The sequence below is a fragment of the Phyllobates terribilis genome, unplaced genomic scaffold (genome assembly GCF_046119375.1).
Source record: "Phyllobates terribilis strain yellow unplaced genomic scaffold, ASM4611937v1 Scaffold_19__1_contigs__length_20705806, whole genome shotgun sequence".
Classification (NCBI taxonomy): Eukaryota; Metazoa; Chordata; class Amphibia; order Anura; family Dendrobatidae; genus Phyllobates; species Phyllobates terribilis.
This window is the reverse complement of record NW_027362779.1, coordinates 7,987,474-8,011,810: the sequence shown is the minus strand read 5'-3', so window position 1 is coordinate 8,011,810 and position 24,337 is coordinate 7,987,474.

Sequence of the window (24,337 nt, the reverse complement as noted above, 5' to 3'; positions counted from 1 at the left end):
ATGCGGATTCCATGCGGTCTAATGCAAGTCAATGGCGGCAAAAGAGCAGCGTTTCCGCAAAATTAATTGACATGCTGCGGATTTTTGACCGCAGCGTTTACGCTGCGGAAAAATCCGCATCATGGGCGCAGCACATGCGGATTTCCATTGGGGAACATTGCTGCCCTTCTACCATGCGTTTTTCATGCGTTTCCGCGACGTTTACGCAACTGCAAAAACGCCGCGGAAACGCATGAAAAACGCATCGTGTGAACTCAGCCTTAGAGGTCTTTTTATGTATTCTGGATTTATTGATCACTTACTTTAGAAAGCCTTTTAGAGGATGTTGTAAAATTTTGGAAGAAAAGGCTCTCATTATCCTCACTTGTGTCCTCCTCCTCTGAGACAATAGGCTTGTTTGTATCAGCGTGATCTACAAGACATAGGTAATGAAGTGTTATTGGCGGTTGTCAGTATAACACAGTCACCATTTATCACTACTATTAATGGGAACCGATTGTCACATATTATTGAAGACGAGACAAACAGCCGCTTAGTCTAGATGACGTCTTCTACTTACTGATAAATAAGCTGGTGTCCTCATCTGAAACAAGCCGAGGAATGTACTCCGGCTTCTGACTTAGAAGGTTTTCAAATTCTAAGTCACTCAGGAATGGATAACTCTTGATCTCAAATGCTCCTCCTGGAAAAAGAAAAACAAAAGTGATGCGGACATTGTTAGAGGCTGCTCCATATCTGAACAGTATTTCTTAATCTTAAGTAATGACAAAACCGAAGGAAACAAACTGAAAGTTATATTATGGAGAACTAGAAATAGGCAAGCAGATAGAGAAGTGCTGATCCTCATGGACAGGAGCGAAGAGTCCTCGTTGTAAAAAGTGAATATTAATACTAATAAAGTATATCAGTTACCTGTCCCAAGTCTTTGTGCAGGATTTGTTCTGAGCAGGTCATTAATAAGGTCCTGAGCATCGGGGGGAGGAGCGCGATCCCAATCCCAAATTATGTCTCCTGTTATATAGAAAATTACAGAAAATAAAACCTCTGTTTTGGACTGTAAGATAAAGTAGAGGAAATAACTAAATTCATGTAATCAGTCAAAGCAATGATCGGATTATTCTACTTACCAGTGACAATATTTTTATAGAGCTCAGATAGGGAATCCCCATGAAATGGTACATATCCCACCAGAAACTCATGCAGGATGATTCCCATTGACCACCAGTCGGCAGGTCTTCCATAGCCTTTCTTCAGAATGATTTCTGGGGCCATGTAAAGCGGGGTGCCACAGTCCTGGAAACCAACAGAAGGTAAAAATGAGAATTGATGAAATTATTATTATGACAAGTTCTCGACATAAAAACTCAATGACAGAAGATAAAATATCAGTTGAAAAGTTCTCTAGAAATGAAGAACGTAGAGAAGAGACAATAGTGTGATGAGATTTGTAAAGAACCATCTAAGTTCCTGTAAGTGATGCCAACCTCATGGTCCTGGAACTCTCTGGCGATGTCCTCCAATGATTCCTTGTGGGTGTTGGTTTCTGGTATCATGACACCAACTTTTGAAATCCCAAAATCGGCGACTTTAATGTGTCCAGCCGGTGTAATCAGGAGGCTGTGAAAGAGAAGATGGTTTTAGGCTCACGGGCTGTGTGGTAATAAATGATAACTTTCCCCCCTTTATTAAACTATAGGGGGCACTTACTTCTCTGGCTTCAGGTCTCTATGCAACACACCATAGCTGTGCAGGTATTCCACAGCAAGTATCGCTTCTGCAAAGTACAGGCGGGCCAAGGGGACAGATAAAGGACCCCTGGTGCTTAGGAGGGTCCCACAGTCTCCACCTATAGAAGAAAGGAAATATGAGCGGTGAGGGGTTTATAGAGCAGATCACCACGATGGATCATGAGAAGTGAGCGGAGACATTGGGGCAGGAGAGAATATATACAGATATAATGTATAGAGCACAGAATATTAGTCTGAGGTCATGGTGAGATGTCGTCCATGTCACTAATAAAGTGATGTCTCATCTCGTCTACAGCTGGCGATACTGACGTGCTCAGTGCGGACATACAGGGAGATCACACACATCAATGACTTTCCATAATATCTATAGTAAATGCTCTGCGGGGATGTAACCGTCCACGGGGACAAGTCCTAATGATATGAGCGCTGATAAGATGTCAGCAGACATGGGCTGAATATAATACATGTACATGTCCTACCTCCTACATACTCCATGACCATACACAGGTGAGATCTAGTAGGGAAGGAGCAGAGCATGGAGGTCACAAAGGGACAGTCAGCGAATGTCAGGATGTCCCTCTCCAGATAGGCCCCTTCCACATGTTTTGGAGTATCCAGGTCCCGCTTGGCAATTTTCTTCATAGCGAAGATCTTCTGTGAGTCTTTATGGTGAACTAAGTGGACAGACCTGGAGAGAAGAAGAAACCATGGTTTATAGTGAATCCTTATTAACAGTCCTTCTATAGAAGTCATTATATGATCTTCTGTACTAATGTTTAATACCAGAAGTCCGACCATTACTAGAAATCCACATCTAGAAATACATTAAATAATACTACATAGATCATCTATGGGAGGGTCTACACAATGCCACGTCTGCCGGACCCTCACTCAGGTCACATTATCACCTGTGGGAGGTCTGCACAATGCCACATCTTCCACACCCTCACCCAGGCCACATTGTCACCTATGGAAGGTGTGCACAATGCTAGGTCTGCCAGACCCTCACCCAGGTCACATTATCACCTATGGGAAGTCTGCACAATGCCACGTCTGCCGGACCCTCACCCAGGTCACGTTATCACCTTTCACCTCAGATCATGTCCCTATGATAACACTGAATGGCAAAGCACAGAGGATGAAGCATTATCATAGGGAACCCTGAGAAATGTGGCTTATGCTAACTGAAATCTCACCCAAAAGATCCGCTGCTGATCAGCTTAGATGTTTCGTAGTCGCTCATACGCGGCTTTCTCGCCGGGATCAATGATTCCATCAAGTCCTAGAAAAGAAGAAGAAGAAGAAATGATATTAAGATCTAGAAGCCGCTGGAGAAAATCTCCAGATGCAGAAACGTCTCCTCCTATATTATGTCCCAGCTGATGTCACTGATCCGATAGGTGAGCAGAAACCTGCTGACGGATTCCCTATAATATAAACGCTATTATCTAATGCAATAGTGTCATCTCCTCTAATAATAGAGGCGCCCCCTGGTTATATGGGGGATAATACTGGACGGGTCATTCACACCCCGTGATCTGGTGATACACAGACATCTACCTCTATAATACTTACACCGGCAGGTTCTTGGATCTCCGGGATCTCTAAGATTACACTGTCAGGATCCAACAGCTCAGTTGTTTCTAAAATAGCGATAAAATGATGAGGAAATAAAATGTATTAGAGGATATTAATCCTACAGACATAATACAGCAATATAATGGAGAAATGACTATTCTGTATGGAGGACTATGTGGGGCCATTATTCTTTATGGAGGACTATGTGGGGCCATTATATTGTATGGAGGACTATGTGGGGCCATTATTCTGTATGGAGGACTATGTTAGGCCTATTATTCTGTATGGTGGAATATGTGGGGCCCATTTTTCTGTATGGAGGACTATATGGGGCCCATTATTCTGTATGGAGGACTATGTGGGGCCCATTATACTGTATGGAGGACTATGTGGGGCCTATGATTCTCTATGGAGGACTTTGTGGGGCCCATAATACTTTATGGAGGACTATGTGGGCCCATAATACTGTATGGAGGACTATGTGGGGCCTATTATTCTCTATGAAGGACTATGTGGGGCCCTTTATACTCTACGGTGGACTATGTGGGGCCCATAATACTGTATGGAGGACTATGTGGGGCCCATTAATCTCTATGGAGGACTATGTGGGGCCCATTATTCTGTATGGAGGACTATGTGGGGCCCATTATTCTGTATGGAGGATTATGTGGGGTCAATTATCCTGTATGGAGGACTATGTGGGGCCATTATACTGTGTGGAGGACTGTGTGGGGCCATTATTCTGTATGGAGCACTATGTGGGGCCATTATTCCATAAGGAGGACTATGTGGGGCCATTATTCCTTATGGAGGACTATGTGGGGCCATTATATTGTATGGAGGACTATGTGGGGCCATTATTCTGTATGGAGGACTATGTGGGGCCTATTATTCTGTATGGTGGAATATGTGGGGTCCATTATTCTGTATGGAGGACTATGTGGGGCCCATTATTTCGTATGGAGGACTATGTGGTGCCCATTATACTGTATGGAGTACTATGTGGTGCCCATTATACTGTGTGCCGGACTATGTGGGGCCAATTATTCTGTATGGAGGGCTATCTGGGGCACGTTATTCTGTATGGATGACTTTGTGGGACCCATTATTCTGTATGGAGGACTATCTGGTGCCCATTATTCTGTGTGGAGGACTTTGTGGGGCCCATTATTCTGTTTGGAGGACTTTGTGGGGCCCATTATTCTGTGTGGAGGACTATGTGGGGCATTATTCTGTATGGAGGACTATGTGGGGCCCATTATTCTGCATGGAGCACTATGTGGGGCCCATTATTCTGCATAGAGGACTATGTGGGACCCATTATTCATTATGGAGGACTTTCTGGGACCCATTACTCGTTATGGAGGACTTTGTGGGACCCATTATACTGCATTCTGGTTGGCTCGTGACTTTTTCCAAGTTTTTCATTTTGACTCTCTGTATGTTTGATTACAGAGTGGAAAGAGTAACTATGACATTATCCCCTGTTCTCTTTAATATCTGGATATTTCCGGTAGAAGGTTGTGTGATCGGCTCACCTGTAGTCAGATCGCTGCTCGGTCCCGGCTGACTCGTATTAGGGTCAGGGGTCTCTGGGGTCACATTTTGCTCGTCTTCGGTGTCGCCTTCTGGTGTCTCCTGATTGATAGAATATATAGAATTACCACGAGGAACCTTCCACTAAATCACCAAATCCACAAATCAGGAAGGACTAAACCCGCATTTACAGACGCACTAACTGTAACTATACAGATCAGCCGCCATCATGAGGACTTTTATCAGATAAAATGGATTAAGATGAGGTAACATTGCAAAAACATTAATATGGATAATAGAGGGAGACAGAGGCGGAAATACAGACTTCCCACCACTGAGCTGTGACTACATCAGCAGAATACAGACTGCCATCAGCAGAGACAGGCGGCCATATTACCTCCTGTGCTTGCCAGGGGCTGACAGGGAGGCCGATAAGATCTAACACCAGATCTTCTGATATCTGGCTGGTGATCTGGAGAAGATCAGAAAACAAGGACGTGTGATAGAGAAGATGATGGATCCTTACCGGGCGTTCCGATGAGCGGGCCGGACCTTCCAGTACACACAGGACTTTTTCGGCCAGTTCTTTAACAAAAGACAAATCTCTATATTGAGATCTTTTTTCAGCCTATAAAGAAGAAAAGAAACACAAATGAAAAATCTCGAGATGAGAAAGATCACAATGAAGGCCGCCATTGTATCTGACATCTGCTCCTCTCTGCAGATACATTGACTACATATCTGGGGTCTTGTCCTGTTTTATATTGGAAGAAAGAAGAAGCTTCTATCCCACCGTTATTATCCATTATTGTGGAGAAGATTTGTGCGGAGCGTCCACCATTTACCTGCTGTAGTAATGTCCTAATGTTCCATAGCGAGAAACTGCAAGTGCTCAGTCACTATGGAGCCAACAACGGCAGCCATGACCCTGTGTAGATTGTACACAGTGACTGTGAGCTCTGATGTCATAATGGCCGACCATCACTAGTGATGTCATCATGGAATCTTGTGATGGAATCTTATAGCGGCGGCTCTGCACAAATACATGCTGCCAAGCAATATTTAAAGTGTGTGGGGGCTCATGCTGTATATAGGGGGCTATGTGACGGCTCAGCTATTTATAGCGGGCTATGTGAGGGCTCATACTGTATATAGAGGGCTATGTGAGAGCTTGGCTGTATATAGTGAGCTATGTGAGGGCTGATACTCTAAATAGGATTCTGTGTGTGAGCTCATACTGTACATTGGTGCTATGTATGGGCTCTTACTGTATAAAGGGAGCTGTGTGTGGGCTCTTACTGTATATAGGGTATGTGTGTGGGCTCTTTCTGTATGTAGGGGGATGCCAGCACACTTAATTCTGCTCAATAATAAGTGATACAGTTAATAATATAAAATATAATTCATATGTTAATATTGAGCAGAATTAATTTCAGCCTATTGATTCGGCCTACACAACAGTCACATTTCTCATTTGGCCCCTCAGTAATATTACTTTCCCACCCCTGCTCTATTATGTATAGCGCTCTGTTATGTGTAGTGCACCCGAGCACCTGCATGTTAATCGCGTGACTTATCACATGATCTATCAAAGGCAATCTTGTGACATGTCATGTGATACATCGGGTGCTGGGAGCCCACGGCTCCTAAACTGCCCAGGGCCCTGGCTACTCTTAATCAGCCCCTGCTTCTATCCCACCATTATTATCCATTATTGAGAAGTGTTATGCGGAGCTTCCGCCACTTACCTGCTGTAGTAATGTCCTGATGTTCTGAGGTAAATCCGTCAGATACTCTGAGGTGAGATGACCTCGGTGGTATTTGGTCAGGCAGTCTCTTACGAGCTCCATCACCAGCCGGTGAGTGAAGCTGAGGACGCCATCGGGTGGTAGAAGCACAATCTCAGGGCGATTGGTGGTAAGAATCTCCCATAGAGCTTCTACTTGAAGATTGTCCAAAAGTAATTCAGCCATAGAAGCTGCAAGTGCGATCAGTCACTATATATAATAGCGAGAAACTGCAAGTGCGCTCAGTCACTATGGGATAGCGAGAAACTGCAAGTGCGATCAGTCACTATAGAATAGCGAGAAACTGCAAGTGCGCTCAGTCACTATGAAGCCAACAAAGGCAGCCGTGAACCTGTGTACATTGTATATATAGTGACTGTGAGCTGTGATGTCATAATGCCCGACCATGACCTGTGATGTCATCATGGAATCTTGTGATGGAATCTTCAAGGAATGGCTCTACACACATACATGCTGCCTAGCAATATGCTTTTTTGGCCGTCCTCTTTTATTTCCAAATACAACACAACCAGGATAAGGGAATGTTCACACGTTGCGTTTTTGCAGCATTTTTTTCCACACCAAAAACCAGGTTGTACTCAGGAAAAACACTGCATACAATCCACACTTATTTGCTGTGTTTTTGCAGTGTTTATACTTGTGGGTTTTTTTTTTCATTCATTTGAATGGGTGAAAAATGCTGCAAAACCCCTGAAAGAATTAACATCCTGCAAATTTAAAATAAAAAAAGGAAAAAAACGCAGCATGTGAATGAGACTTTAGAAATCTCATTCTCTAAGCTGGTACTGTAAAACGCAGTGTTTTAGCAGCAGAAAAATAACCCTGAAAAAACTGCCACTTGTGAACATTCCTCAAAGATATAATAGTCATATTATGGGAAATATTGTGTATATTTATTCCTCGCGTGTCTTTTTTTTACCAAATAACATTTACCTCATTGGTTGGAGAGTTTACTATTAACAACTGTGACAAATATTGAAGAATTAATGATAAGTGACCCAAGTGATCAATCATTTACGTCATTAATGGTGATGGGCGAGCACTAAAATGCTCGGGTGCTCGATGCTCGGGTCGAGCACATTGGAATACTCGGCTGCTCGACCCGAGCAATGAGCCCAATGTAAGTCTATGGGAAACTCGAGCATTTTTCAGGCGGCTCCCCCCGGCGGTCTGCAGAGGGCCTAAAAATTGCCCAAATCGATGGGAACAGTGCTCAAATGACATGGGAACAGCATGGGGAAGACCCCTGGAAGCATTTCTGACTCCCAGGTCACTGCTGTCAACAATGTTGTCAGAAGTATTTACGCCACTTTTACGGACTCACAATAAAATATACAAAAACGAAACCAAAATGGATTTTCCTGGGAAGTATGTTAAGGAACATCCTTTCCAGAGTTATAACTTGTATATAAGGGAAAATAAATAACCAAAAACAAAAATACTCCTCCACACCTTGGGCTATGTTCACACGTAGCGTTTTTGATGCGTTTTTGCACTTTTGCATTGCTTTCAACCAACACAAATGCATTCACCAGGAAATGTCATTTTAACATTTTACAACCTTATCTGGCCATGTGGTGTGTGACACATCATCAGACACATGCATACAGTGCTGAAAAGACATGGGAACAGCATGGAAGCATCTCTGACTCCCAGGTCACTGCCTAAAAGTGTGCCCATCATAAGAGATGCTTGGCGCATGCGAAGATGCCTCCCGCCATGGACCTGTCGTTACAGATTTGCAACAATCACCATCCACGTCCTTGTCCCTCCTCAGCGTTCAGTTCCTTGGAATGCAAGTGCAAGTATGCAGGCAGCCACCCACCTACCCACCGGCTGCAATACTATACTGACAAATTTTTGACAGCTACTTGCACTTGAAATGTAGCCTTTTAGGCTCGTGGAGGCGGAAGCTTTTCATAACCTCATGTCGGCGGCGGCCGGGTGTCCATACTCTTTCCCCAGCCACCACTATATTTCCCGGTATCGCCTCTGCCTTCCACAAGCACGGGTCCCACAACATTACCCGTGCCCTCCCCAGTGCACTTACTGGGAAGGACCGCCTAACCACAAACATGTGGACAGGTGAACGTGGCCAGGGACGGTACATAGCCAGTCCACAACTTTTTTTTGCTGACAGTTGTATTTAGTTCGGTGAAAGGACTGGCATAGAGGGAAACCGTATCTACCCTGGGTGTCATTTCTCCCAGGAAGTCCTGTAATTCAGCTTGTTGCAGAAGCAATGGCAGTCCGTCCAACATCAACTCGCACTTGTCGGTGGTGCTTTAACACACACACATCTTTCTTTTCGCATTTTATTTCTTGAATACAGAGTTGGACAATGGCCTGATCTGTAATGCTTTTTGAGAAATAACATGCATAAGCATGGCCGATCCACATTAAAAAAGCAGCCACAGAGTGTCCGGAAACCTTCCCCCACAATTTTATTAGCCAGGGCAGCTTTTCGGCAGGGTTGGACGGGCCCACCAGAGAACCGGAGACTACTCCGACGGGCCCTGACTTCTCCTTCTGGAGAGTTCATAGTGCCGAGGTGAGACCATGATGATGATAGAGGCCACCATCTGCTTAGTTTTCTGTTACTTGGAATGCAAGTGCAAGTATGCAGCCATCCACCCACCCACGGGCCGCAACACTAAACTGCCAGATTTCTGGGCAGCTGCTTGCACTTGAAATATGGCTTTTTAAGCTCGTGGAGGCGGAAGCTGTCCACAATCTTATGGCGGCGGCGACTGGGTATCTATACTCGGTCCCCAGCCGCCATTATTTTTTCCGGTATTGTCTCCTCCTTCCACAAGCATGGGTCCCACAACATTACCCGTGCCCTCCCCAGTGGAAGGACTGCCTAACCACAAACACGTGGACAGGTGAATATGGCCAGAGACGGTACGGAGCCAGTCCACAACTTTTTTTGCTGAGAGTTGTATTTAGCTCATTGAAAAGACTGGCATAGAGGGGAACATCATACTGTGTGTGGGGGAATGTACTGTGGGAGCATCATACTGTGTGGGGGGAATGTACTGTGGGGACATCATACTGTGTGTGTGGGGGAATGTACTCTGGGGACACCATACTGTGTGTTGGGGGGAAATGTACTGTGGGGACATCATACTGTGTGGGGGGAATGTACTGTGGGGGCATCATACTGTGTGTGAAGGAATGTACTGTGGGGGCATCATACTGTGTGTGGGGGAATTATACAGTATGTTGAAGGAATGTACTGTGGGGGCATCATACTGTGTATGTGTGGGAATGTACTGTGGGGGCATCATACTGTGTGTGGGGAGGAATGTACTGTGGGGAATCATACTGTCTGTGGGGGGAATGTACTGTGGGGACATCATACTGTGTGTGGGGGAATGTACTGTGGGGACATCATATTGTGTGTGGGGGGAATGTACTGTGGGGGTATCATACTGTGTGTGGGGGAATGTACTGTGGGGACATCATACTGTGTGTGGGGGAAATGTACTGTGGGAGCATCATACTGTGTGTGGGGGGAATGTACTGTGGGGACATCATACTTTGTGTGGGGGGGATGTACTGTTTGGACATCATACTGAGTGTGGGGGAATTTACTGTGGGGGCATCATACTGTGTGTGAGAATTTACTGTGGGGACCTCATGCTGTGTAGGGGCATTATATTGTGTGTGAGGGGGAATATACTGTGGGGGCATCATACTGTGTGTGTGGGAATGTACTGTGGGGGCATCATACTGTGTGTGGGGAGGAATGTACTGTGGGGGCATCATACTGTGTGTGTGGGGGGAATGTACTGTGGGGGCATCATACTGTGTGTGTGTGGGGGGAATGTACTGTGGGGACATCATACTGTGTGTGTGAGGGAATGTACTGTGGGGGCATCATACTGTGTGTGGGGAGGAATGTACTGTGGGGCCATCATACTGTGTGTGGGGGGATGTACTGTGAGGACATCATACTGTGTGTGGAGGAATGTACTGTGGGGGCATCATACTGTGTGTGTGAGGGAATGTACTGTGGGGGCACCATACTGTGTGTGGGGAGGAATGTACTGTGGGGCCATCATACTGTGTGTGTGGGGGGGGGGAATGTACTGTGGGGGCATCATACTGTGTGTGGGGGGGAATGTGCTGTGGGGACATCATACTGTGTGTGGTGAAATGTACTGTGGGGACATCATACTTTGTCGGGGGAATGTACTGTGGGGGCATCATAATGTGTGTGTGAAGAGCTGTTTATCATCGTACAATGATTGAATAACGGGAGCAGATGATTTATAAAAAGCACTGAATTATATGGTGTGGATTTGCTGCTACTGTGTCACCCCAGGCCTGGATGCCACAAACTTGTAAGGCTGTGTCTGAGAGCAGGAGGGAGGTTCTCTGGTCATGGACCATTAGCATGCAGCACCTCCTGTCCCAGGCCAGTAGGGGGAGCAGGCTGCCCCTATAAAAGCTGGTACTGAGGGCAGGGTTAGGGAGACCAGGACCCACTTCTGAAGCATCCAGAAGGGTTCCCAGAAGAGAGGGACAGGTCAGCGGCAGCTGAGGAGTCCAGGAGGCTAAGGAGGAACAGCAAGCCAGGGACAGAGGCGACGAGAGCTGGTCCTGGCTGAGAGAGAACAACATACCGGACACTGGGATCCGAGGCTGTCAGAATTGCAAGTCCTGCAGCAGATCATCTACTTGCGAGGGATTTTAGGTCCCTTGGCCTAAGAAGCCTGGAAGGTCCGCCACACAGAGGGACCAGTACAGCACAGACAAGCTATAGGTACCTAGGGCCCGAGTCGCAAGCCATACAGGCGTAGTACACGGCCAGCTCAGGGACGTGGGCTATCATACCACTAAAGGGGGAGATAGTCAGCAAGGGCAGAGAGAGAACGGTAGGCCTACCCACTCACCCTGACCAGTGGAGCTCGCCCGAATGCCCTCAGACACCCAGGTCCATTCCTCCCTGTACTCCTGGTGGGTCTGTGATAAGATCTGCAGTAAAAGACCCTGGACTGCATTATTGGACTCTGTGTGATTACTGCTGCGCCTGCACCATCACCCCCAGCATCCTATTACACTGCCCTGAGGCTACACTCCTCCCATGGGGAGTTGTACTATTCCCTGCTGCACCCCCAACACCAGCCTCAGCGGTCTGCCCCGCAGCGGCGGTCCTCCCTGACCGCAATCCACAGGTGGCGTAGTCGGACTTTCAAAACCTACAAATACACTGCCACAGCATTTGGTCTGACCACCCTGAGCCACGGGACCGGGTCGCCACTACTACTCCCAGCATTGCCCTGTTGTCTGGTTCCGAGAGCCCCACGGCCCAGGGGGCGAGTCACTACAAGTAAGGATAGACGATACAATAAGCTCTATCGTAATATGTAGCAGCGAGTCAGCGGAATGTATCAATTCTAATATTGAGCAGAATTGATTTCAGCCTGTTGATTTTTCCCTCCAGAACAGTGGAGGGCTCCTCGGGAAAATAAATTGGCCATCCCTGGTATAACGTAATACTAAAATCTCACATTTTATGAGAGAAAACTGTATTTTATAACGATGCTTCCGTACATAAATCGAGAGAACTTCTTTTCATCAGACGACCCCTTTATCACCTATCCAAGGTGATCGGTGGTGTCCAACAGCTTAGAGCGGCACTGATGGGCAGAATGCGGCACTTTTATCACTTTTGGAATTGGGCAGCGGTGCACATGCTCAGTCTGACCTCCATTCTTGCCCTTTGGGGCTGCAGAGCGCTCTGCTTTTTCCAACAGCTCCATTGAGAATGAATGGATCAGTGGTCGGGCATCCAACCAGACGCTCCATTTTGTAACAGGGATAGAAATAGATGAGAAGATGCACTTAAATGTTTGGCCGCAGCAAGAGTGCATCGAGTGCCTGTGCTTGGTTTGAACAGTCATTCTGTGCTGACAGAGTCCCTTTAAGGCCTCAAACCTATTAGATAATTGTCAGCCCTACATTGTTTCTGGGCAGACAGTTACACAAGATTATGTCCCATTTCATGAAGATTGGCCTTTTACACGCCTGTTTTAGTGAAGGATTAGCTGGAAAAACCTGCGGCGCTGTTAAGCCTCTCCCCAAGAAGCTCCGCAAGGCTTCAAAATTTTGCCGGTACTGGTCAAGACTGGTGGACACATGGGAAAAGTCAAATTTTGGCAAAGTTGAACAATCTGCATTGTGTGTAATATTTTATGATACAATAAATGATTAGAAAAATGCAAGTTTTATTAATGAGAAAAAAACTGAACTTTGCAGAATTTGTTGGCGACATAGAAATATGTAAAAAATATAAAAGTGTAAAAATTTTTTTACAATTTTTGATGCTTACATTAAAAACTTGAGCAATTCCCCCAAAAATCATTAGAGCCATGAAATCAATACATATACAGATGAAACCAGAAGTTTCCATCCACTATATAAAGAGACACATCTGCATGTTTTTATCAATATCTGACATAAAATCAGAATAAACCTTTCCCGTTTTAGGTCAATTAGGATTACCATCATTTTTGATATTTTCCAAATGCCAGAATAATGAGAGAGAGAGAATGTTTTAAGGCATTTTTATTACTTACTGCAAAGTCTTAACATTATTCTAATCACTAATCAGTGTGTATATTTGTTCACTACACAATAGAATCCCATAATTTCTGCCTATTCACACCTTAGTATTATGTATGATCAGGTTAGAGTGTATGGCTGCTGAGCCCTAGCATTTATGGGCGCCTCCCCCTGACCTTGGCTGTTTCTGGCTCTTAGACCCTGCTGGCACGCACTGCCGTCATGTCCGTGACTGCACTGCCGGCCTGCGGGTCAAATGCCAGAAGCCGCAGAGTCACATGTGGGGCGGGCACAGAATGTCTCGCGCCGTATACCAGCCAGAACACATACCGGAAAGTCAGGTGACACACTTTTTCTCTCCGGCTCGGTTCATGATTGGATTAGGCTCCCTATATAACATCTGGCGTTCCCCTCCCTGGCACGACCCCTGAGGAAGTGTTGATGAAACGCGCGTCGGGGTGGAGGGACGCGTGATTACCCTGCCTAGAAGCTGCCATTCTAACCAGGTATTTCTTTCTCATGATGTGTTGAGCTGTTTTGTCTATTTGTGGACAGTGCCACTATTACACAATAGTTATTCTATGGGACCGTACCCAGCCTCTTTTATGTACCCAGTCTCCCCTGATAGATATACTAACATTATTAACCGCTATATGCATTAGTTTCTTTGAGGCTGGAAACAATACGTTATCTTTATCTAAGCACTTTGCACTTTTTTGCTGGACAGTCGACTCTATATCATCATATGCACTGCCGCTTTACATTTTATAGGCGTATCTCAAACTCATCAGTGATAGTCTAGTGACCGTTATAATAGCATATGCATTTCTTTCTTTCTATTTTTGCCACATGAGCGGTTATTCAGATTGAAATCTTTTGTAGTGCATTTGTATAGTCACATTATTTCAGTAATGGGGTAATATATGGTTATTACTCTTGCTGCGCAGATATAGGGTACAGCATTTGTTTGTCCCTCACATTTGAGGCCCCTGCTATTTTAATTATTGTTATTTTATGTTCTAATAAAATTATATTGTTAATATTATTTGAAGTGTTCATGTTTTTGTTTATCCTACCAGGGTTCTGGTTATAGCAGAATCAATTTTTGATATATATAAAGTCAAAAGTTTACATACATTTCATTAGTATTTGGTACCATCACCCTTAAACTGAATGACTTGGGTCAAACTTTTGGGATATCCTTCCACAAACTTCTCACAATAGTTGGTCGGAATTTGGACCCATTCCTCCTGGCAAAACTGGGGTAACAGATCCAGGTTTGTAGGTCGCCTTGCTCGCAGCAAGTGTGCCCATAAATTTTCAATAGGATTGCAATCAGAGCTTTGTGATAGCCACGCCGAAACATTGACTTTGTTATTCTTAAGCCACTTTGTTCCCATTTTGTCAATATGCTTCGGGTCATTGTCCATTTGGAATACCCATTTCCGCCCAAGCTTTAACTTCCTGGCTGATGTCTTGAGATGTTGCTTCAGTATTGCCACATAATCTTCTTTTCTCATGGTGTCATCTATTTTGTGAAGTGAACCAGTCCCTCCTGCAGCAAATCAACCCCAGATCATGATGCTGCCACCCCCATGTTTCACAGTTGGGATGGTGTTCTTAGGCTTCCAAGCTTCTCCCTTTTTCCTCCAAACGTAGCGATGGTCATTATGCCAAAAAAGTTCAATTTTAGTTTCATCAGACCACAGACATGTCTCCAAAAATTAAGGTCTTTGTTCCTGTGTGCATTTGCAAACATTAATTTGGCTTTTTTATGTTTCTTTTGGAGTAACGGCTTCTTCCTGGCAGAGTGGCCTTTCAGCCCATGTTGATACAGTACTCGTTTCACTGTGGTTATTGACACAATCTTACCAGCTTCCGCCATCATCTTCACAAGGTCTCTTGCTTTTGTCCTTGGGTTGATATGCACGTGTCGGACCAAAGCACGTTCATCTCTGGGACACAGAACCCGTCTCCTTCCTGAGCGATAAGATGGCAGTACATTCCCATCTTGTTTGTACTTGCGTATAATTGTTTGTACACATGACCGAGGCACCGTCAGGTATCTTGAAATTGTATCTAAGGATGAGCCAGACTTGTGCAAGTCCACAATTCTCTTCCTGATATCTTCGCTAATTTCTTTAGACTTTCCCATGAAACTACAGAAAAAAAAACTATTAGAAGCTTCCAAACACATTACATCATCATATGGGCAGTCCAGAATTGTTTAAAGGCATAGTAATCTTAGTGTGTGTAAACTTTTGACTTTGCAGTAAGTAATAAAAATGACTTAAACATTCTCTCTCTCTCATTATTCTGGCATTTGGCAAATTTTAAAAATTATGGTAATCCTAATTGACCTAAAACGGGAAAGGTTTATTCTGATTTCATGTCAGATATTGAGAAAAACATGCAGATGTGTCTTTTTATATAGTGTATGGAAACTTCTGGTTTCAACTGTGTGTGTGTGTATGTATGTATATATGTATATATTACACATACAGTTATGGCCGAAAGTGTTCACTCCTTTGAAATTGTTTCAGAAAATGAAGTATTTCTCCCAATTATTGCTGTTACACATGTTTTGCTATACACACTTTATTTTCTTTGTGTGTATTGCAACAACACAAAAAAGCAGAAAAAAAGGCAAATTGGACATAATTTCACACACAGCCCCAAAAATGGTCTGAACAAAATTGTTGGCACCCTCAACTTTAATATTTGGTTGCTCACCCTTTGGAATAAAATAACTGCAATCAATCGCTTCCTATAACCATCAACAAGCTTCTTACACCTCTCAGCTGGAATTTTGACCACTCTTCTTTTGTAAACTGCTCCATGTCTCTCATAGTTGCTGCTACTTCATACCTCTCCAGCGCTATGTTTCCATCCATTTCTGCGGGCTTCTTGAAGTATGTTTGGGGTCATTCTCCTGGAAGAACCATGACCTAGGACGCAAACCCAGCTTTCTGACACTGGGCACTACATTGCGACCCAAAATCCGTTGGTAATATTTTTCAACAATTTTGGTTCTCAAGTACTCAGACAGTTCTCTTCTCTTTCTGTACTCCATGCTTAGTGTGGCACACACAGACACAATGCAAAGATTGAGTCAACTTCTCCACTTTTTATCTGGTTTCAGGTGTGATTTTCATATTGCCCACACCTGTTACTTGCCACAGGTTAGTTTGAATGAGCATCACATGCTTGAAACAAAGTTGTTCACCCACAATTTTGGAAAGGTGCTATCAATTTTGTCCAGCCCATTTTTGGGGTTTTGTATGAAATGATGTCCAATTTGCCTTTTTTCCTTTTGTTTGTTTTTTTCTTTTGTTCCAATACACACAAAGAATATTAAACATGTGTATAACAAAACATGTATAATTGCAATAATTTTCTGGGAGAAATACTTCATTTTCTGGAACAATTTTAAGATTGCCAACACTTTCGGCCGTGGCCATATATAGTAGCTGAGTACAGGTGGCTGCTGGGGCCCCTGATACCATTACTATGTGGCCCTTACACCTGATATACAGTGGTGGCCAAAAGTATTGGCACCCCTGCAATTCTGTCAGATAATACTCAGTTTCTTCCTGAAAATGATTGCAATCACAAATTCTTTGGTATTATTATCTTCATTTAATTTTCTTGCAAAGAAAAAACACAAAAGAGAATGAAACAACAATCAAATCAATGATCATTTCACACAAAACTCCAAAAATGGGCCAGACAAAAGTATTGGCACCTTCAGCCTAATACTTGGCTGCACAACCTTTAGCCAAAATAACTGCGAACAACCGCTTCCGGTAACCATCAATGAGTTTCTTACAATGCTCTGCTGGAATTGTAGACCATTCTTCTTTGGCAAGCTGCTCCAGGTCCCTGATATTTGAAGGGTGCCTTCTCCAAACTGCCATTTTGAGATCTCTGCACAGATGTTCCATGGGATTCAGGTCTGGACTCATTGCTGGCCACCTTAGAAGTCTCCAGTGCTTTCTCTCAAACCATTTTATAGTGCTTTTGGAAGTGTGTTTTGGGTCATTGTCCTGCTGGAAGACCCATGACCTATGAGGGAGACCCAGCTTTCTCACACTGGGCCCTACATTATGCTGCAAACTTTGTTGGTAGTCTTCAGACTTCATAATGCCATGCATACGGTCAAGCAGTCCAGTGCCAGAGGCAGCAAAGCAACCCCAAAACATCAGGGAACTTCCGCCATGTTTGACTGTAGGGACCATGTTCTTTTCTTTGAATGCCTCTTTTTTTTCCTGTGCACTCTATGTTGATGCTTTTTCCCAAAAACCTCTACTTTTGTCTCATCTGACCAGAGAACATTCTTCCAAAACGTTTTAGGCTTTCTCAGGTAAGTTTTGGCAAACTCCAGCCTGGCTTTTTTATGTCTCGGGGTAAGAAGTGGGGTCTTCCTGGGTATCCTACCATACAGTCCCTTTTCATTCAGACGCCGACGGATAGTACGGGTTGACACTGTTGTACCCTCGGACTGCAGGGCAGCTTGAACTTGTTTGGATGTTAGTCGAGGTTCTTTATCCACCATCCGCACAATCTTGCGTTGAAATCTCTTGTCAATTTTTCTTTTCCGTCCACATCTAGATAGGTTAGCCACAGTGCCATGGGCTTTAAACTTCTTGATGACACTGCGCACGGAAGACACAGGAACATTCAGGTCTTTGGGGATGGACTTGTAGCCTTGAGATTGCTCATGCTTCCTCACAATTTGGTTTCTCAAGTCCTCAGACAGCTCTTTTGTCTTCTTTCTTTTCTCCATGCTCAATGTGGTACACACAAGGACACAGGACAGAGGCTGAGTCAACTTTACTCTGTTAGAACCCTCCTGTTAGTTTTTGCTATCTTGTGTTTTGCGGTCACGTGACTAGCTGCCTATATATTCCAGCTCCGCCCTTCTGGCTTTGCTGGACTTCAGTGTTTTTTGCCTGTCTCTCTAGCCAGGTGCTTCGGTGCCTATCTCTGTCTAGTTTGCTTGGTCCTCTGGACCTCTAGTACTTTTTGTTCAGTTTGTATTTTTGCTCTGCAACAACTTCTGTTAGGAGGTGTCCATTTTTTGTCCCAGTCCTTAGTTCTTTTAGGGACCCCTCCCTTTATTCTATAGGTCTCTGTTCAGACTAGCCGAGGACGAAGGCGGGTCTGTTCACAAGGAACAGGCTGCCCGCTACATCGTAGGGATTCAGCTTAGTCTTACTGTAGGGACAGCTTTTCCCTTTCTTTCCTTAGTTTATGTTGCAGATCATAACATAATCCATGTTAACTGGCTGCAAGTGTGATTTAGTTATTGCCAATTGTATCCAATTTGGCTTTAGGACAATTCTTTTTGTGTTTTTTCATTGAAGACAAATTAAATGAAGATAATAAGACCAAAGAATTTGTGATTGCAATCATTTTCAGGAAGAAACTGAGTATTATCTGACAGAATTGCAGGGGTGCCAATACTTTTGGCCACCACTGTATAGGAGCTGAGTACAGGCAGCTGCCGGGGCCCCTGATACCATTACTATGTGGCCCTTACACCTGATATATAGGAGCTGAGTACAGGCGACTGCTGGGGCCCCTGATACCATTACTATGTGGCCCTTACACCTGATATATAGGAGCTGAGTACAGGCGGCTGCTGGGCCCTTGATACCATTACTATGTGGCCCTTACCCCTGATATATAGGAGCTGAGTACAGGCGGCTGCTGGGGCCCCTGATACCATTACTATGTGGCCCTTACCCCTGATATATAGGGGCTGAGTACAGGCGGCTGCTGGGGCCCCTGATACCATTACTATGTGGCCCTTACACCTGATATATAAGGGCTGAGTACAGGCGGCTGCTGGGCCCTTGATACCATTACTATGTGGCCCTTACACCTGATATATAGGAGCTGAGTACAGGCGGCTGCTGGGGCCCCTGATACCATTACTATGTGGCCCTTACCCCTGATATATAAGGGCTGAGTACAGGCGGCTGCTGGGGCCCCTGACACCATTACTATGTGGCCCTTACACCTGATATAAAAGGGCTGAGTACAGGCGGCTGCTGGGGGCCCTGATACCAGTACTATGTGGCCCTTACACCTGATATATAAGGGCTGAGTACAGGCGGCTGCTGGGGCCCCTGATACCATTGCTATGTGGCCCTTACACCTGATATATAAGGGCTGAGTACAGGCGGCTGCTGGGGCCCCTGATACCATTGCTATGTGGCCCTTACACCTGATATATAAGGGCTGAGTACAGGCGGCTGCTGGGGCCCCTGATACCATTACTGTGTGGCCCTTACACCTGATATATAAGGGCTGAGTACAGGCGGCTGCTGGGGCCCCTGATACCATTACTATGTGGCCCTTACACCTGATATATAGGAGCTGAGTACAGGCGGCTGCCGGGGCCCCTGATACCATTACACTGGTGCCTTGTTATTAGGTCAATTCCATTATAAAACATTGTATCCGTCATTGTTGAGCTCTGCTGGGACTGTGTATCCCGCCTGCATTGCATAATGGGGCCCCTGAATACTCTGCACATAAGGGCCCATAGCTCTAATTATGTTGTTTGCAATAGTCGCCCTCCTGCCACCCTGTAATATCGGGTCCCTGCCTGGTGTGGCCCCTATGACTTAATGTCCCCCTGTAAGTGCAGTACACCAGTTATCAGTCTAGACGGCCAGGGTCCGGGACCCCTGTTGTTTTTGTTCTGGCTTTGTAATATATGCTCATTATCAGGGCGCCCTCTTCTCAGTCATCCATCTAATCATCCGTCTGTCTCATCCATATTTGCCATATGGAGGTTTCCAGAAATAGGGCAGAACCTACTGGACTTCTGTGAAAGTTGACGAATCTGTTGAGCGCGGCTGAAGCCTCCTGGGAGCCGAGGTAAAATCAGTGGCCGTGGTAAAATTGTGGAGCGGTGGGGTCTGAAAAAGGAATCATGGCTATAAGGACAACGTTTGCACAAAGTGATTTCTTTCCTGCCCAACAGCCACTGTGTAAACCTGACAAAAATGCCCCCATCTATCCATCCATTCATCACTCTCATACTCTGTCTATGCAGGTATGTATCTCATCATTCTTCCTTACGGAGTTTCACATGGACCAGTCGGGGCTTTGGTCCGAACTCCCCCACAAAACTGGATTCGGTAGTGTGACGAGGCCATAGGCTTAGTAGACTGCGCCTCCAGTAGGCGTACACACCTGATGCACGACAGAGGGCACATTCACTCTGTCTGGACCATTATAGTCTATGGCCACGTCAGATCATATGCCCGAATCCCGTTCAGGTAAAGGCTGCAGCAGGTGGCTGCTGCCTTCTGTGCCCCTCTCCTCCGCCACTGCCATTCCCCCCAACACCCAGAGCCACAGTGTATGTATATATATATATATATATATATATATATATATATATATATATATATATATATATACACTACTCAAAAAAATAAAGGGAACACTTAAACAACAGAATATAACTCCAAGTAAATCAAACTTCTGTGAAATCAAACTGTCCACTTAGGAAGCAACACTGATTGACAATCAATTTCACATGCTGCTGTGCAAATGGAATAGACAATAGATGGAAATTATTGGCAATTATCAAAACACTCTCAATAAAGGAGTGGTTCTGCAGGTTGGGACCACAGACCACATCTCAGTACCAATGCTTTCTGGCTGATGTTTTGGTCACTTTTGAATGTTAGTTGTGCTCTCACACTAGTGGTAGCTTGAGATGGACTCTACAACCCACAGAAGTTGCTCAAGTAGTGCAGCTCTTCCAGGATGGCACATCAATGCGTGCTGTGGAAAGAAGGTTTGCTGTGTCTGTCAGCGTAGTGTCCAGAGGCTGGAGGCGCTACCAGGAGACAGGCCAGTACACCAGGAGACGTGGAGGGAGCCGTAGGAGGGCAACAACCCAGCAGCAGGACCACTACCTCCGCCTTTGTGCAAGGAGGAACAGGAGGAGCACTGCCAGAGCCCTAAAAAATGACCTCCAGCTGACCACAAATGTGGATGTGTCTGCACAAACGGTTAGAAACCCACTCCATAACGGTGGTATGAGGGCCCGACGTCCACAGATGGGGGTTGTGCTCACAGCCCAACACCGTGCAGGACGCTTTGCATTTGCCACAGAACACCAGGATTGGCAAAGTCGCCACTGGCACCCTGTGCTCTTCACAGATGAAAGCCGGTTCACACTGAGCACATGTGACAGACGTGACAGAGTCTGGAGACGCCGTGGAGAGCGATCTGCTGCCTGCAACATCCTTCAGCATGACCGGTTTGGCAGTGGGTCAGTAATGGTGTGGGGTGGCATTTCTTTGGAGGGCCGCACAGCCCTCCACGTGCTCGCCAGAGGTAGCCTGACTGCCATTAGGTACCGAGATGAGATCCTCAGACCCCTTGTGAGACCATGTGCTGGTGCGGTTGGCCCTGGGTTCCTCCTAATGCAGGACAATGCCAGACCTCATGTGGCTGGAGTGTGTCAGCAGTTCCTGCAAGATGAAGGCATTGAGGTTATGGACTGGCCCGCCCGTTCCCCAGACCTGAATCCGATTGAGCACATCTGGGATATCATGTCTCGCTCCATCCACCAACGTCACGTTGCACCACAGACTGTCCAGGAGTTGGCGGATGCTTTAGTCCAGGTCTGGGAGGAGATCCCACAGGAGACCATCCGCAACCTCAGGACATTACATCAAAGTTGAATGAGCCTGTAGTGTGTTTTTCCACTTTAATTTTGGGGGTGACTCCAAATCCAGGCCTCCATTGGTTAATAAATGTGATTTCCATTGATGATTTTTGTGTGATTTTGTTTTCAGCACATTCAGCTTTGTACAGAACACAGTATTCAATGAGAATATTTCATTCATTCAGATCTAGGATGTGTTATTTCAGTGTTCCCTTTATTTTTTTGAGCAGTGTATATATAAATATACCAGGATGGGGGATATTAACAGAATTGGGGGACATTACCCCTATAACAGTGTAAGCAGCAGACCCCCTCCCCCTTAACAGGGCATAATGACCACATTTTTTGCTTACATTTTTTTTCTATTTTCCTCCTCTAAAACCTAGGTACGTCTTATGGTCCGGTGCGTCTTATAGTCCGAAAAATACGGTATATGCATTCAGTATATATATACTACTAGCTATTGAACCCGTTCTACGCCCGGGTGGCGAGCATTTTTATTGGTATATGGTCTCCCATGCTGGTATGTGCTGCCCCCCTCCTTGTATTTGTGCTGCCCCCATCCTGTCCCCACCATACAATCCTGGTATGCGTGGTACCCCTCACCCCCAATCCTGGTATGCGTGGCACCCCTCACCCCCAATCCTGGTATACGTGGCACCCCTCATCCCTATCCTGGTATGTGTGGCACCCCTCATCCCTATCCTGGTATGTATGGTACCCCTCATCCCTATCCTGGTATGTATGGTACCCCTCATCACTATCCTGGTGTGTATGGTATCCCTCATCCTGATATGCATGGTACCCCATCCCTCATCCCGGTATGCATGGCACTCCATCCCTCATCCCCAATCCCGGTATGCGTGGCACCCCTCATCCCCAATCCCGGAATGTGTGGCACCCCTCATCCCCAATCCCGGCATGCGTGGCACCCCTCATCCCCAATCCCGGCATGCGTGGCACCCCTCATCCCCAATCCTGGCATGCGTGGCATCCCTCATCCCCAATCCCGGCATGCGTGGCACCCCTCATCCTCAATCCTTGTATGTGTGGCACCCCTCATCCCCAATCCCGGTATGCGTGGCACCCCTCATCCCCAATCCCGGTATGCATGGTCCCCTCACCCCCCAATCCTGGTATGCGTGTTACCCCTCACCACCCAATCCTGGTATGCGTGGCACCCCTCACCCCCGCAATCCTGGTATGCGTGGCACCCCTCACCCCCCAAATCCGGGTATGCGTGGTACCCCTCACCGCCCAATCCTGGTATGTGTGGCACTCCTCACCCCCCAATCCTGGTATGTGTGGCACCCCTCACCGCCCAATGCTGGTATGCATGGTACCCCTCACCCCCAATCGTGGTATGTGTGTTATCCCTCACCCCCCAATCCTGGTATGCGTGGTACCCCTCAGTTAACAAAATGCAGAGTAAAGTTTGATGGATGAACCAAGATCTCAGTAATAATAATTGTAATAATAATTGTATTTTTTTTTTTATTAATATTAGGATAGAAGGGAGGGACAAAACCAGGAACAGAATCAGTAGGCAAACTCATAGTCAGGAGGACAGCCGGGGTCAGATACCAGGTGATCAGTAACCGCCACGTCTGCGAGCAGTATGAATACCGCGGAGCCTGGTGACAGAGGTGATACTGAGATTGTCCGGGCAGAGATGTAACAGTCAGAAGGCCACCGGTAGATGGTGAAGGTCCTTCTGTACAGCTCCAGCAGTGATGGTGGATCTGCTGGACTTCAGGGCGCTGGATGCGGAGGTTTACCGTCTTTTAGATGTCTCTAGGGGAACGGTGACAACACGCAAATACGCGAGCAGCCCTGGATAATCCACGCCGGCAGGATGATAAGATCCGGCGGAAGATGGAACCTATGAGAAGAGAAGGAAATATAATGTAAGTGATGGGACTCCATATGACATGATACTACTGTGCGGTCACTGTGGCCGGACGCAGAGGAATCTCATCACACAGAGGTCAGGGATCATCGTCAGCCATCATACATGTGACAATCCCATCACCGACAGATGACATCTGCTCCACATGAATTATTCTCACTGACGACATCACACAACATGGAGATGACTCTCACACTTACCTCGTCTCTTTTTCCCCTTTTTCCCATTTTCTGATTTTTCGTTGTCAGCTGGAAATTCTGATCAGAAAGAAGAAAAAACAACAACTCACTAAAGACATATTGTTATGGGATCTGCATTGTATCGCTCCTGTATATAGTACATAGATTGTTCTAGTCCTGTCCCCTATAGTCCTGACAATCTGGTATTACACAATAGGGCAGAATAAGTCCTATATACCGGACATGACCTCATATGAGGGGCATTAGATGTGTCACTAATATGGAGCAGTGAACGCCCTGTGTGC